General features: G+C 39.5%; 1 long non-coding RNA gene across 1 annotated transcript; it reads left to right on the forward strand.

The window, feature by feature from the left end:
- Positions 1-4,885: 4,885 nt before the first annotated feature.
- LOC134322171 (uncharacterized) lies at positions 4,886-8,363 on the forward strand. Its single transcript, XR_010013957.1, has 3 exons — positions 4,886-5,037; positions 8,081-8,167; positions 8,282-8,363. It is a non-coding gene; the product is annotated as an uncharacterized LOC134322171 (long non-coding RNA).
- Positions 8,364-13,384: the final 5,021 nt, after the last annotated feature.

Genomic DNA, 13,384 nt, shown 5'->3' on the forward strand with positions numbered 1-13,384 from the left:
GCGGCAAAGCCACCGGAACGCACCAGTTAAAATGTTTACGAGGGATCTTCAAAAAGTTTTCACACTTTTATATTTTTGTTGCAAACTGTGAGGGCGAGAGGAGTAGTAACTGGTTGTGTCTGAGAGACTGAGAAAGAGCTTATAGTCCAGATTTAGCGCCATCTGATTTCCACCACAAAGAAGCTTTAAGGGGAAGAAGATTTTCATGTGATGATGATGAAAAAGCAGTGGTGCGTCAGTGGCTACACACTCAACCAAAAACATTTTTTGCTGATGGCATTAAAAAGTTGGTACAACATTGGAAAAAATTGCGACGGAAGGTGACTATGTAGAAAAGTGAAGTCATTTGTTTTTGTAATTCTTAATAAATTTTAAAAAGTGTGGAAACTTTGAACCCGCATATATTATTTTATTTTTATAGTTATTGGATCATGTGTATATTTTCATATGTATTATTACAGTACTAAACACAAATCAGTGCTGAGAATGATCCACCACCTAAATAATACCTGCTCTGTGGTGGTCCTGTGGGGGTCCTGACCATTGAAGAACAGGGTGAAAGCAGGTTAAAAAAAGTATGTAGAGAAACAGATGGACTACAGTCAGTAATTGTAGAACTACAAAGTGCTTCTATATGGTAAGTGGAGCTGATAAAATGAACAGTGAGTGTAGAAACAAGGAGGTGGTTTTAATGTTATGGCTGATCAGTGTACATGTATACATAGATTGGTAGAGAAGGTGTTACGCTGCAAGATAGATTCTGGGGATTGGAATCGATCCTCACATCCAGTCAATGTAATGCCCTTAGAAGTGAGTAAGTGGGTACATGTTTAAGTGTGTGCCCTGCAGTAGATTTGCCCCCTGCCTTGCACCCATTGTTAGCACTGGTCAGGTGGCACAGGACCCACTACAACCCAGAATGAAACAGTTAGTAAATGAATGAATGAATAAATAAGTGCTGACTTTTTTATTTTACATATAAGTTGATTTGAAAATGATCTATTTACTTTTTTTTTTTTTTTTAAATGATCTTAATTTTCTATTTAATTAAAATATTATCTTCATAGCTTATTAGCTTATAAATGCAAATTAATAGTAATAGACTATAAACACGCCAAACATGTCTTGACTGATCAAATACATTTGGGACAAGTGGGAAAATGTCAAATTGATTCCCAGCCAATTCATTAAACCAACTGGTTTTTCATGTGGCTTGTTTTGGCATGACAGAGCATACAGTACTGAGGCTAAAAATTAACCATTTAATGGAATACGTTAGAATATCACCTTACTTTATCTAAACTAGTTTACATTTATCTTGCTTAGGGGCCCAACAGTGAAAGCTTGGCAAATCTGGAATGTGAACTAACAACCTATTAATGAGTACTTTAAAACCTTCACCAACAAACCACCACAGCCCTTAAAATGTGTGTAACCTTGTGTTATGATTTTCTGTTTTAAGAGAGATGTAAAATATGCTCAAATGTGGGTTTTCAGAGTTACCACAACTATACTTAAATATGTCCAATTAAGTTCTGCTAATGTGGTCAAGCACCATCCTTACAGTGGCATTAGTCAAAATGATTAATTTAAAAAAAAACAATGTTTATTTTCACATTTTGATTATGCATTACTGGTATATTTTGAGAACTAACTAAATTCAGTTGAACAATACGAAAACATTCAAACTAAAAAAAATCAATGTCTACAATAGGGCAACAATGATACATAACTGTTCAAATTTATACCATATCCCAAAGATCACTGTCTATACCATAGCTATACATATAAACGTTGTGGTAAAAAACAGACAAGTGGGCTATGTTGTTCAGACAGTCTGAGACTAATATGAATAGCACAGCGCTCTATGTATCTACAGTGTACGTTTATACCAATCCTATTCCCAAAATGTTCATATTTGACCTGTTTTCAAATAGAAACAGTACACAAACAAAATCTTCAAATGTCATATTTATATATGGCCAAAAGTCACCCCTCCTGGACCCCCCAGGGGCCCATATTTTGGACTGCGGTAGTCTAGTGGATAGAGCTTTGGGCTATCAACCGGAAGATTGGCGGTTCAAATCCAGTCTCTGCTATGCAGCCACTGTTGGGTCCTTGAGCAAGACCCTTAATCCGGTCTGCTCCAGGGGCACCGTACGATGGCTGACCCTGTGCTCTGACCCCAGCTTCCAAACAAGCTGGCATATGTGAAGAAAGAATTTCATTGTACTGTAAATGTATATGTATATATGACAAATAAAGGATATCTAATCTAATATTACTGCCAGTAGTTTTGGAATAGGATGCATAACAAGCTCAAGGTCATGTGTCCTCACAGTTGTCTTCAAGGACATGTTTACCAATGTGTTGCATCACTTTTTATCAATGTTTTTAAACATTTATTAACAGAACAGCAACTATTGTAGTTGTGAAAGTATTTTTAGCCATCCTTGCCTAATATAACACTTTAGCTGATCAACAGCCTGGGGTCTCTGTTGTCATATATTGTGCTTTAGAATGCACCACACATTTTTAATAGGAGACAGGTCTGGACTGCAGATAGTCCAGTCTAGCAATTGTACCCTCTTACTACAAAGCCACACTGGTGTATCATGTGCAGAATGAGGACTGCCATAGTCTGGCTGCAACAAACTCGAACCTCCATGAAAAAGGTAATTTAAATGGAAGCATAAGGGCAGCTATAGACTAGTGGTTAAGGTACTGATCCAGTAATTAGAAGGTTGCCGGTACAAGCCCCAACAGGTTGCCAATGTTGGACCCTTGAGCAAGGCCAATAACCTACATTTGCTTAGATTGTATACTGTCACAACTGTAAGTAGTTTTGGACAAAAGCATCTGCTAAATACCAAAAATGTAAATGTTGCTCCTTAATGCATATGTATCCCATTAATGGTGCCTTCACAGACGTTCAAGAGACCCAAACCACTAACACCCCCCCCCCCCCCCCCCCCCATACCATGATATATGCTGGCTTGTAAACTTTGCATTGGTGACACTAAAGATTTCCCTCTTTGGCCCAGAGAACACAATGTCCATCATTTCCAAAACAGTTTAAAAGGTGGACTAGTCAGACCAGCACACGTTTCCACCTTGCACCACCTCATCTCAGATGAGCTTGAGCTCAGATAAATCGACAGCATTTCTGTAGTTGTTAATATATAACTAAAAAGCAGTCTATTGAAAAGTGGAAATCCCACGTGAAACACTGTCACAACTTTTTAAGTATGTTGCAGGCATACAGTTAGACATTTTGTTTATATTTGCAGTTGGTCAGTGACACATTAAAAGTCACTTCCTTGTACTTTTGTCAAGCTTTAAGAATTCTAAGCTGTAAACATAAATTCTCATTTTTATTGCAGTTGTAGCCTAGCGGTTAAGGTACTAGACTAGTAAACAGAAGGTAGGTTCAAACCCCACCACTGCCAGGTTGCCACTGCTAGGCCCTTGAGAAAGGCCCTTAACCCTCAATTGCTTTGACAGTATACTGTAAGTCACTTTGGATAAAAGTGTCTGCTAAATGCCAAAACTGTAAATGTATTGTATTTTAGAAAATGTCCCAACGTTTCTGTGGATTACCACATAATGAACGTGTCCAAACCCATCGTTAGTAACATCCAGTTTAATATTAACTAACAAACCAAACTTACTGCCATGCTTTGAAGTAATATTTTATGATTACAGATTCAAAACCATGTTAAGAATCAGTGCTGAAAGGCTGTTTAGGTGGCACAGCGGTAAAAACACATGCTGGAACCAGAGCTGGATCTCGAATACATCGTATCGGATCTCAGCTCTGCCTGCCAGCTAAGGCTGAGTGGCCACATGAACAACAATTGGCTGTTGTTTAGATGGGCGGGACTAAGCCAGATGGGGTCTCTCTCTCATGACTGGTGCAATTACGACCTCTGCTGGCTGATTGATGGCACCTGCACAGAGATAAGAAAAGAGTGCTCTCAGGGTGTGTCTCTCCGTACACAACGCTGAGCTGCACTGCACTCATCAAAGTGTAGGTGATAAGATGCATACGGCATGCTGCCCACGTGTCAGCATGCCGTATCAGAGCAGGGATCGGCATTGGTGGAGAGGAAGCATGATGCAATCAGGCAATTGGGCGCACTAAAAAGGGAGTAAAAGAGAGAAAATGCATAAAGAAAAAAAAAGAATCAGTGCTGAAGGGATATGTATCAGATCATCAGTCATTACACTGTAATCCATGTATCAGGTGTATTATATAAACTTACAGGGATAGACTCACACCCCTATTTAACGTGTAACCTGCCAGAAAGGTCAATATGTGGCCCCAGCTTAAAGGACTCAGCTAAAGTTGGAAGCTGCTAGGAGAGATAGGTGCAAGACTGGCAGACAGAGAGAGACAGGGTGGAAAATCCTAGGGAGGGGTGCCTGATCAGTGCTGTGAGGTGACGTGGGGGGGGGGGGGGGCTTTTTCCACTGCCAGGGAAAAATGCCTAAATCAAATTAATTAGCTTCTTTATCTGACGGCCTAAATTCAGTCAAGCTTTACCAGCAGACAGAGATTATGTGTACATGCTGGTGGGTGGCTGAGATCGGATTGGACTGGAGCATGAACGCCTTGTTTTTCATTCAGAAAGTCAGGCAGGGCAGGATGAGCAAGTAGCAATATGTCTTTAGCAGTAAGGGACAGAGCAATTTATTTTCATAATTTTCATCAACAGCAACAATTAATTAATTTTTTTATTTTGTTTTTTTTTGTGATCCACTGCACAGTTTTAGTACGTCATCAGCAGGCTCAGGCTTTCCTTCCTGTCATGCCTCTTTAAATAGATCCCTCTCTGAGAGTCAGCGAGAGAAAAACATGAGCTGCCATGCGGAGAGCAGGGGGGAGCCAAGTAGATGCCAAAAAAGGAGGAAATAGGAAAACGGAGAGTAAGGGAGAGAGAAAAAAAAAATGGAGGCAGATGGTCAGAACTGTATGGCAAGATGCCAGGGAGCCGCAATGGCAACAGACCAAAGCAAAAGAATTGAATGGCAGTGGTAGGTGGGCACAGACACCCAACATTTTTATGGAGAGAGAGTAAAGATAGAACTGACATTAAACAATCAGAGGCATACTGAGATATGCTGGTATAGAAAGACAGGAATTGGAACAGCTTAGGGATGTTTCTAAATGTTTAATGGTCTCACTTCACGACAAAGCTCACTGGGCCTGACTATTTTGCTAAAATGCAAGTAGTAAATAACTGCTATACAAAAATATTTGTCATTTTCTTTAATTTTATAGAACAATAATACCAAGTGTATCTATTATATAATGGTATTTTGGTGGTTTATTCTGTTAAAGTTGTTAATTCAGGCCTCCAGTGTTAATGCAGGCCTCCACTTCCAGCTTATAATTAAGGCATGGGTTGGACAGCACATGAAAAGTAATTCTGACTCTGAAGTGATTAAGTCAGAATTACAAACAGCTTTGACAACCACACATGGGATATCAAAGCAACAGGCACCTGATGATGTTCCAAGCCGGAAAAAAATAACAAAGGAAATAAAAACTTGTGGCACCGCGCAGGTGGCGCAGCGGTAAAACACACGCTGTTCACCAGAGCTGAGATCTCGAATACATCGTATTGAATCGTAGAATCGTAGAAATTGGATGCACTAAAGTGGGAGAAAAAGGGGTAAAATACAAAAAAAAAAAAACTCTTGTGGCAATGTATGTCAAATATATGCAATATATGCATTAGCATAGCAGTCTTCTGCTGCTGAGGATCCTGATTGCATTCGAGGATGGTATGCGTTTGAGGAGGGTATGCGTTCGACGCATGCACAATCCCTTAACCCCTTCTTTTACGCTCGTGCTTTGGTGGATTCCCACATTAGGGCTCATCCACTTCTGCACAGGTGCCTCAGTCTGCTAACCCAGGTCCTTGCACAGAGTTTGAAGACCCCACCCACTTAGTCCGGTCTTTTCCAACACAGCAGTCTCGGTGGGCAATTTTGTCTGCTGTAGGCACTGCCAATTGTGCCTGCTAGATGGTACCCAGCTGACCGGTAGAGGAGCCGATATTCAAACCGGGGTGTTTAGAATCTCAGCATTGGTGTGCTTGAGGATTATCCCACTGCGCTACTGGGCACCAAATGAGATTTAACTGTCCTTTAATATGTCCTGGAGCATGATGTACTGGAATATATTACAGGTACAGGTATATTACAGGTATATTACATCTCATTTGAAGGACAATTAAAACCAAGTTATATGTGTTAACTAATTGACCTTAGGCATACAAATATACAATTAGGAAACTAAATATAGACATTTCAACAAGACAACAAACCCAAACATATTGACAGTACAGATTGATGGAAACTGTGGTCCTCTTTAAACTGCACTTCAAACCATTTTCTGCTCCTAATCAAATGTTTCCTGGGGAAACAAGTGTGCTTCAAACTCATCTCGTGACTGAGTCCTCTGACTCCCTGTGCCTCTGTTTGTTTGTTAGTCCTGTTCATTCATTTTTTGTTTGTTTGCATATGCATAATATGCATAGATAAGGGTTGGACTTGGTGAACTGCCTGGCTTCCTCCAGGTTTTTGGTTTCTAGCTGGTAAACAGAGGTGGCGTTCCTGTGTGTGGTGGTCATGGGTGTTCTCCCAGTTCTTAAGTTATGGTTCGAGGAAGGCATGTGAGCTTTTCTGTATTCTTTGTTGCTGGATTCCTCTGTCTGGTTTTCAGTTGCCTGTCTTTTCTACTCTTAAGTCTCGCTTCAGGCTGCAGCCTTGGTTTGGTGTCCTTTTGTGTATTTCTTTTTTCGTTCTTGTTTTCATTTTTCCCAACTTTCATCCCAATCTAGTCATATCCAATTACCCGATTATGCTTACTCTTTACTGATGTTGATCTCCACCCTGGTTGAGGAGAGCCGAGACTGACACAGGCCCCATCCAACACGTGTGCAGTAGCCGACTGCATCTGTTCCCCCGCAAAAGGCGAATTCATATGGCCTCTGTCATAAGGTGCTTACCAACATGTGACACAATCTTGAATTTGCCAGTCCATCAGAAGGACCATCATAACCTTGTAAAATCAAAGATGTATCAAAGCTGTAACTGCTACTAATGGCTTTGAACCAAAATACTTGTACTTTAATTAATTTGTTAATTAAAACACATCTTTGTTTATGTTCATAAACAACACAAAATTTTTAGGTACACTTATAACACAATCATCATTAACACCCAGACACTTAAACTTCGGGAATATCAATCTGTCCAATTAGGAAGCATTACCAATTGTAAATTAATTTGACCTGCTTTGGTCCAATGGATGAACTGTCAGGATTAAATTCCTGCAGATTGGATCAGCCAGTGTATCTCAGTGAATTTGTTGAATCATATGTTCATTTAGATCTGATTGTAACATGGTGCCTGCTGAATTGTTGTTCAGCAGCTGATCCACAATAGGAGTCGAGTCCCACTGCGCTGCCTATTTTGGCTGGCAGATAGGGCACAGTGGTGCAGTAATGTGTGATCTATCAATCTCTTATGATTTACAATCAGCTGTGCCTCATGAGCATTGATTCGCTCCATGTGGAAGTTCCCTTCCCCAGATGTATCACGTTTCTCCCTTTTCTTTTGCCAGCTCCTTTGTCTGCACATTTCCATTTTTCTGAAGCTGTGCTGTCCAATCACTCTGTCCGGTCCAGTTTTACACAGACATGGAATGTCAGCTTTCTTTTGTTTTATGGGAACTTCCCTTGTCTTGCAGCAGTTTGGGCTGTGGAGAGTGGATTGCCCCAGAAGCGGCATGACGTCCTTTTCCTAAACAGACCCACCTATAAAACCACTTCAAGCATAGCTGAGTCAGCAGGTTCTGACAGTTTCATGTCTGTTCTATTTCTGAGAGCCGGTTTGTTGCAGATGGCCAGAGCAGCAAAAATTTTATATTGTAATATTTAGTTCTTACTTTTGCGCTATGCCTTTTCTATCCACTTTCTCCGCTGTGGGTAGAGGATGCTTTAATGTCTTTCATTTATGAGTTTGTTTTTATTAATTTGGCCACCTTTTTTGTATTTTTTTTGTCTAGAACTCTTCTACCTTGATTTTGCAGCATAGGATCAATATCATCAATCTTGCAGGTGTGTGTGGATTCACCTAGCTCTTCAATAGCAAGGTGCGTCCAGCCCTGTTACACCAATGTGTGATTTAAGAGTTCTCTTAATTTTTTGAGCAGTGTATATTAAACAGCACTAATAAAAGTCACTAAATGTTTATTTTCCCCACACAGTATAACAGAAGGATGCAACCCCACCAGTACACACTTTGCTGTAGCTAAACATTTATACGCTTGTAACAAGCAATAAACAGAAATAAAAAGTTGAATTAGTTTCTCAGGCTTGACTGTCTTTCTGCTGAGTGCTGGATGAGCTGAGGCCTGCGGAAAGGCGTTCTTTTCTCTCTCGCTGTAGTGTTTACGCCTCTCTTTCCCCCTAGTGGACTGTTTGCTTCTTACTGCTCGTGTACACATGTGCACGCACGTGTTTACGCACACTCACACGCGCCATGGTGTCAGTGACATCACCAGAGAACATTCAGTTCCTGCAGGAAGAGCTTGTACTCTTCTTGTTAAAAAAAAGTGTACAAGCCTGTTCTCATAAACCCCACAAAACCCACCAGAACGTCTAGTTTCCGCTGGTTGTTTTTACATCTATCAGTGTGCTTTCTAATAAGAATTGTGAAGAAAACCTACAGCATCCAGATTATGATGCTACCTTATGGCAGTAATTAAAAGTGTGTGGCTCCTTATTTCAAACTAACAGGTCCACCCTGACACGAAGGCATGTACAATACAGCTGGTGTCATGTTGCCCTTGTTGGTATCAACAGTCTGTAAAATAATTTGTAGCTTACAGACACCTTTAAGGAAATTTTTGTCCAAAAACATCATTTGCAAACTCATTTAATGTGAGTTTTCTGAAAACTGCTGGGTGAGACATTTAAACACCTTAACTTAGATCAGCCCCGGTTCTGGACTGCTTTGCTTGGGGGGGCAGTAAAACCTAATGAGGGGGCATGTTGATAGTCATGTTTTTGAAGCCAGAAATATATTCAAGGCTTGATTTGTGCATGAATGATGACAGCCAAGCTATTGATACTGGCTTAAAGTGATGTATGAGGTAAAGAAATAAAAATGCATGTTTTCGAACTTAAACTTAAAACCCAATGATTAAAAAATACATGTTGATTATGTAAATGGAGAAAAAAGATTATCTAATTGTATTTCATTTTAATACGCCCCCTTCATTAAATTGCCATTACTAATAGAACAACTCTATTTCTTGAAAGGCTTTAATACAAATTTAAGTCAAAGCTGACAAATGTACCTACACACAGACTGAGAATATTCAAACGTGGAAATAGGAATGAGTGAGAATATTTATATTATTGGGAAATTAAAATATAAAGAAAACAAAAGAATACTAATTCTGTAAAAAAAAAGTGTTTACCAGTATACCTGCCTCTCGCTCACACTAACAGAACATATACTGCCGAACTGAACTGTTTGGGGCAGTCTGCCGATTTTTATATGACTCAAAGAGCCAATCAGGAATAAGCAAGGAAATATCTTCACACTGTAAAACAAAATGCATTTTTGTGATTGGTTCAGAGATAATTTTAAAAATAGCCGTTGCTTGCATTGTGCTTGGGGGGGCAAAGACACAATTTGGGGGGGCAATGCCCCCCTCAGCCCCCCCCTAGCGCCGGCCCTGACTTAGATTATCAATTAAGTGGCATAAGTTCCTTTGTGTCATTTATTGTATTGCATGGCCTTTACAATTACTGACTGTAGTCCATCTGTTACTCTGCATGCTTTTCTAGCCTGCTTTTACCCTGTTCTTCAATGGTCAGGACCCCCACAGAGCAGGTATTATTTAGGTGGTGGGTCATTCTCAGCACTGCAGTGACACTGACATGGTGGTGGTGTGTTAGTGTGTGTTGTGCTGATATAATAATAATAATAATAATAATAATACATTTTATTTATATAGCGCTTTTCAAGATACTCAAAGACGCTTAATTGAGTTTTGATCCACCACCCAAATAATACCTGCTGTGTGATGGTCCTGCGAGAGTCCTGACTATTGAAGAACAGCATGAAAAGGGGCTAACAAAGCATGCAGAGAAACAGAGGGACTACAGTCTGTAATTGTAGAACTACAAAGTGCTTCTATATGGTAAGTGGAGCTGATAAAATGGACAATGTGTCTAGAAACAAGGAGGTGGTTTTAATATTATGGCTGATCGGTGTATATCCAAGATACTTTAGGTTTCATTTCAGTGAAATACAGATATAATGCAGATGTATTCACTGCCACATTTTGAGGTATGGTGGCACATTTGTAACTACATTAATTGCACGTCTGCATGTGTTTAAGTGTGTCTTTACAACCAATAAAGACTGGACTTATAGACCAGTTTAAACTGCTATTTATTTTCTTTATGTAGTTTCCATTTATTACTTGGCTATTGTTTAATATCTGATCTTTATACTGGTTTTTGTTTTCATAAAAAATATTTGGATGGGGGGGGATGTAAATCAACTTATTTTTCCACTTAAACAGTAAAAAAATTGCGTCATTATTCAGTATTTAGTTATTAGGGAAATTTTTTTGTCTCTAGAAGCTTTGCGCACTTGGGTTTGGGCAGGTTATCCCGTTATTTATGACACAAGCTCTGTCAGATTGGATGGTGAGCATCTGTGAATTGTCTTCTTTAAATCTCTCCACTGATGTATGAAGTCTGGGCTTTGGCTGGGACACTCAAGGACCAAGACTACTCCTGTGTTGTTTTGGTTGTATGGTCAGTGTCAGGTTAAAGGTAAAAGCCTCACCGATAGCTACCACCATGTTTTACTGAAGGAAAGGGATTAGATCAGAACATCATTGACTAGTGGCTAGTCATGTGTCTTTTACTCAACAGTGACTTCCAGTGGCCATTCTTCCATAAAGGTCTGATTTATGGAGTGCTGCAGAGATGGTTGTTTGTCCGAAAGGTTCTCCCATCTCTGCCAGCTCTTTTAGTGTGGTTCAATGGGTTATTTCTTACCTCCCTATCTAGGGCCCTTCGTGCCCATATAATATGCAGAGCCAGTACTACCTGCTGTGCCATTGCACTGCCCCCTAGAATTTTACTTTTCCATATAAAATGGGTTTTTGTAGTTACACTGTTCCAAAGCAAGTTCTCTTACACCTGGGCTTCTAATCTCATGCATAGTTCAATCTGTATGTGTTTGTTACATAATTTAAGCATTGACGTAGACATAATTTCCTCTTATTTTAAATCCCTTAATGCATGGTGTCCACACTGGTAACTGTTTAACACAGTAGTGAGGGTGCAACCTAGCACCATGCATTTTTGACTGAGTTTGATACTGGCTTGCAGTGTTCTGTATATTCTCTGTGTGGGTTTCCCCACTGGTTTTAAAACCAGGTAGAATGCGGACTGGCTGCCCTAATTTGGCCAAAGTAAAAGTAAGTGGTGCCCTTTTGAATTTAAAATGTAGTGTTTTAGGTCATGCCATACTCACCACAAGCCTAACCAGAATGAGCTGGTTGTTAAAAGAAACCAATCAAAATAAATACCCAAATAAATGTAATCTAGCATAAAACTGACTTCTGTTGCTCCTCAAATGTATTTTCATTTTATTCCACCTTGGCTGTTAATGACTGAAGTCTCTATATCTGTATGTCTTAATGATAACTTAGTGGCCCATTTTTATTTCCATATGTTTGACAGTTATGCAAGGCCTTTAGAATTTCTTTATATATACAGTAAGTTAGGACACCCCGTGAGAGCCTTTGTCTTTCTGAACATATTTAAACATATGGACATTTGAGCTTTATTTGAACAGTACTGAGAAATGGAGCTTATATAACTAAAGAAATAAAAATGTTAAAAATTACTTTTACACAAGTTGTAAACTGTAATGAACAAAAATGGAAATTCATTTATTACAACTTAAAATGTCTAAAATTAGAATTAGGTGCACCACATCAGCTGCAATGATTAGACCATCATTAGAGAACATTGGAGTTTTATTTAAACCTCAGACATTAGTTTGGTTTGCTCTTGATTGTTGAAGTGAGTGTTATCACCATGGTAAGATCTAAAGAGCTCTCTGATGCCTTCAGAAAGAAGGTTGTAGATGCATATGAGTCTGGGAAAGGATTTAAAAAGATCTCAAAACAATTAGAAATCAGCCATTCCAGCCACTGTCCGGAGAATAATTGCAGAACATTTAAATAAGTGCAGAACATTTAAAACAACTGCCAACATGACCAGGTCAGGCCGTCCTAAAGCAGACTGCAAGATGCGTAAGGAAGTCTCCAATAATCCTACAATGTCATCATGGGACCTACAGGTAGCTCTTGCCACAGTTGATAGCAAGGGACATGCATCTACCATCAGAAAGAGACTGCACAAGTTTGATTTTCATGTTAGGTGTGCAAGGAGGAAACCCTTGCTGTCAAAAAAAACATCAGGCCAAGACTAAAGTTTACCAGAGAACACTTAGACAAAGACCAGGATGTGCTTTGGACAGATAAACCCAAAGCTGAATGATTTTGGCACAGTAACAGAAGACATGTTTGGTGCAAACCCAACACAGCATTTAAGCACAAGAACCTCATACCAACTGTGAAACATGGAGGTGGAAATGTCATGGTTTTGGGCTGCTTTGCAGAAGCAGGGCCTGGCAAGCTCTCCATTATAAAATCCACGATGAATTCTTCACTGTATCAGAGGGTGCTTGAGGAAAATGTAAGACCATCTGTCCAAAAACTGAAGCTGAAGCAGAGGTGGACAATGCAACATGCCAACAAGCCCAAACATTCCAGTAAATCCACCAAGGAATGGCTCAAAAGAAAGAAATGGAGAGTTCTGGAATGGCCAAGTTAAAGCTCGGATCTTAATCCTATTGAGATGCTGTGGGGTGATTTGAAACGGGCTGTGCATGCAAGAAACCCCTCAAACCTCACACAGCTGAAAGAATTCTGCATAAACTTTCTCCCAGTCGATGTCAGAGACTGGTGGATGGTTATAGGAAACGTCTAATTGAGATTATTTTAGCCAAAGGGGGAAATACCAGCTATTAGAGCAAAGGATGTCCTAACTTTTTCCTCACAATAAATTTTCATTTTTGTTCATTACATTTTACAACTTGTGTTTAAAAGTAATTTGTTCAGTTTTATTTGTTTAGTTATATAAGCTCCATCTCTCAGTACTGTTCAAACAAAGCTCAAATGTTTAGCTGTTTAAATATGTTCAAAAAGACAAAGGTTATCATCAGTGGTGTATAGTAACGAAGTAATAATACTTCATTACAGTACTTA

Source organism: Trichomycterus rosablanca, chromosome 10 (genome assembly GCF_030014385.1).
Source record: "Trichomycterus rosablanca isolate fTriRos1 chromosome 10, fTriRos1.hap1, whole genome shotgun sequence".
NCBI classification, from domain to species: Eukaryota; Metazoa; Chordata; class Actinopteri; order Siluriformes; family Trichomycteridae; genus Trichomycterus; species Trichomycterus rosablanca.